This window comes from Nicotiana tomentosiformis, chromosome 3 (assembly GCF_000390325.3).
Source record: "Nicotiana tomentosiformis chromosome 3, ASM39032v3, whole genome shotgun sequence".
NCBI classification, from domain to species: domain Eukaryota; kingdom Viridiplantae; phylum Streptophyta; class Magnoliopsida; order Solanales; family Solanaceae; genus Nicotiana; species Nicotiana tomentosiformis.
The window spans coordinates 65,377,229-65,380,706 of record NC_090814.1 but is presented as its reverse complement, the minus strand read 5'-3'; the positions used below and the strand labels follow the sequence as shown (position 1 = coordinate 65,380,706).

The 3,478-nt window shown below is 38.4% G+C and overlaps 1 non-coding gene across 1 annotated transcript; it reads right to left on the bottom strand.

Annotated features, from left to right (window-relative positions):
* Nucleotides 1–3,175: 3,175 nt before the first annotated feature.
* TRNAS-AGA (transfer RNA serine (anticodon AGA)) lies at nucleotides 3,176–3,257 on the bottom strand. Its single transcript has one exon. It is a non-coding gene; the product is annotated as a tRNA-Ser (tRNA).
* Between the last annotated feature and the right edge of the window lie 221 nt (nucleotides 3,258–3,478).

Genomic DNA, 3,478 nt, shown 5'->3' with positions numbered 1-3,478 from the left:
GACATCCTTGGTTACAGCTGCATGAAAGGAAATTAGTAACAAATAGAACACAAATAATACTTCGAAGGAAACAAGAAGCAAAACCTTACCATGGTTCCTGGCCTCCCATCTACCTTTAGCCAAATCACGCCAAGCGTGTTCGGCATAAGAGGAAGTCGAAGCTAACTTCCGAACCCAATCCTCGAGGTCAGGTACCGCTTGTGGCATCCAAGGGGCAGCTGAATATCGGAGAAAGACATCAGAAAAAATTGGGAAAAGGCACAAAAAACAAGCAAGAAACACTTACGGTCGAAATTTTATTCCTCGGGGAACGGCATCTTCTCTTCCGGAATAAGGTCACGGGTCCTCACCCGAATATAACGACCCATCCAACCCCGATCCTTTTCTTCATCGATGCTCGACATCAAAGCCTTCGATGCACGACGATGAAGTCTGATTAGTCCTCGAAAGATTTGAGGTCGATACAATCGTATGAGGTGATTCAGAGAAAAATCCCCCCCCCCCCGGCTTTGATAGAGAAGAAGCGAAGTAAGATCACTATATGCCATAGAGAGGGGTGAATTTGACCGAGGGTGACCTGATATCTTTTGCAAAAATCAATGATCACTGGGTCGACGGGTCCCAACGTGAAGGGATAAGTGTAAACACTTAAAAACCCTTCCACATGAGTGTTGACGCTCTCTTCGGGGGATGGAATTTTCAACACAACCTCGGGACCCCAATTGCAGTCTTTTCTGACGGCCTCGAGATGACCCTCCGTTATAGAGCACATGTACATCGACACGTGCTCGCATCGGCCTGGAATGGATGAAGGATTCTCAACCTTGAAATCGATCTTCAGAGTGCACGGGTCGGGAACATAGTCGTGAATGGATGGCTCCATCGACGTCTTGTCACCGGACGGCCGTGAAGAAGAAGTTTTCTCCTTCTGAGGTACAGTTTTCGAAGTTTTAGCCATTTGATATGAGAGGAAGAAAGGCAAAGGAAAGTGAAAAATTGATGGCACCTAAAACTCTGGTGTGGATGGCTCTAAAGCAATGAAACAAAGGGAAAAGATAAGAGAATTTGGAAGAGTGAAGGCGTAAAAGTGGTAAAAGTTAGATGGAAGGGTTATTTATAGGCTCGCATCATATCGGTTCAATATTAGAAATGGCCGATCATCATCTGACAAGTATTAAATTCCTTGAAAGACTAAATCGATGGGACAGCTATCACATACGTCATAATCGGTCCCTGATAAAACGGCCGCTTGTTGTCCAATCGAACCGTCAAAGATCATGTCGATTCTCACCACATCCTTTATGAGAATCGAGGGGACTATCTGTATACGGTCAAAATAAATTTCGACTTTTCTACGTTCGATCGAGATCGAGTGGCAAGAAACCAGAGTAGGATTTTTGGAGTAAGCTCCAAAGACGATACAAACGAGCCAAGAGCCTGAGGGCTTCTCGATGAGTCGACTCAATAGTCTTATCGAGCCCGGGACCAAATCGATCCGCTGGGCATTGCTTCGAGGACGGAAATATGCCATGCCCATCCCGAAGGTCGAACTCGAGTCAAGACCGGAGGGCCGACCCAGTGACGAGTTCGAGCCAGTATCGAACTCACAGACAAGAGTCGTTACAACCGCACCGAGAGAGGAAATCTTGGCGGGAATCGAGAAAGAGACAAGTCATCATGGGTCCTCCACTATATGCTTTATTTTATTATTTTGTTGTAAATAAAGTAATGACTCTCTATTATAAAAGAGAGGATCCTTGTAAGCAAAAGGGCATTGAACAGATTGGAAAAAGACCTTTTCATACAGATAAAGATATCTCTTTGTGCTTGTCTTACTTCATCATATTAATTCTTTCTGTTCATCATTCCTATTCTTATAGTCAAAATAATAATATTGTTATCTTTGTATCAAAGGATATTACGTATACTTAGAACCATACTAAATTTAACGTTATCCGATTTTTCGGGTAAACACTTATCAAATCATGTAATTACTTGCATTTACGCTCAAATTCAATTCTCATGTGGTTTTCTGAAACCCATTAATATAAAAAAAAAGATGCTTAAAACGTTGAGTGTTCATATTTTCTATTTTCAAATTAGACTGGAAGTTAAAATTTAGCAATGAAAATGATAAATTTAAGATAGCTAGGACGATTTCTTGAGTATCTGTTGTCTATATATAACTAATTATTTTTAGCTGTAGATTGCAAAAACAGTAATTATGTCTTTTCTTTTCACTCTTTTTTTATTAATTATTTTATGTTCTATATATGTGTCCAATTTTGTTAGTGACGGTCTCGCCAAGACCCAATAAAAGAGTAATATGCACCTAACTGAAAAAAATTCTATTTCCGAGAGTCAAACTCGAAACTTATGTCTAAAGCACACTTTCATTAGGACGCTATCAGTCATTGCCGTGCCGAGAAGACGCCTCGAAACATTAAGAATCACATGACAGTATTCTTGTCAGGAAAATAAGTCATTTACTCATGTTTAAATCGACAATTCAAGAGCTACGTAGCTTATCGAAAAAAAATGTCTTACGATTTTGAAATGATAAGATTCACAATCTATTTGATAAATATTAAATCTAAACTAAATGAGAGTTAAATTTTTTTATATATATTGCGTATACGTATTCTTATTTTGGTTAACAAATGGAGCTAAATCAATTAGTGACTTGAAAAATCTTTATAGATGTGGATTATTTAAATCCTGCATGTCGATATACTTGGATATTGCTATTCGGTACTTGAATATGACATGTTGAGCAAAGAAAACTTAACAGTGGTATTACTTGCATGTGGTTGAACTAAGATTTACATTAAGAGTGTTAAAATCTAAAAGTGCAAACCCACCAAATAGTCTATATAATAAGAAATTGTTTTTTACCTAGTTATACAATATATGAAAGAGTGTCAATTGATACCCTGGAATAGTGGCTCCGCTCTATTGGTTGCTCAAGTACCTATACATAGTGAACTCAATTTAAAACTCTTATAAAGTATCTGAAGTTGATGTATGTTGGTAAAAGGTACTTATTTTCAAAGTAATGAACTGACGTATTGCTCTGTTTTCAGCTAATCAGGTAGATTTTATTTGGAGGTGTTGCATCCTAAAAATAGGAAAATTTGAAGAAAAGCATGATGGAGGTTGCATGAAAAACAAAAGACGTGGACGGCAGGATTCGAACCTGCGCGGGCAGAGCCCACATGATTTCTAGTCATGCCCGATAACCACTCCGGCACGTCCACCAGATGTGTGTAACAAGTTTATTGAAAATTATTTAATCATTTTCGTATTTACACTGGAACTCCAACTGCAAGAATCATTAGGGAAAAATGGGATTAATATGAGAAATACTGAGCTAAAAAGCAATATTGACATTTTACGTTTTGACAAACCAATTTCTTACTAGGTCAGAATTTGAGGCATTGAAGGATTACTTCAATATTATTTAGAAAGAACCATGAAA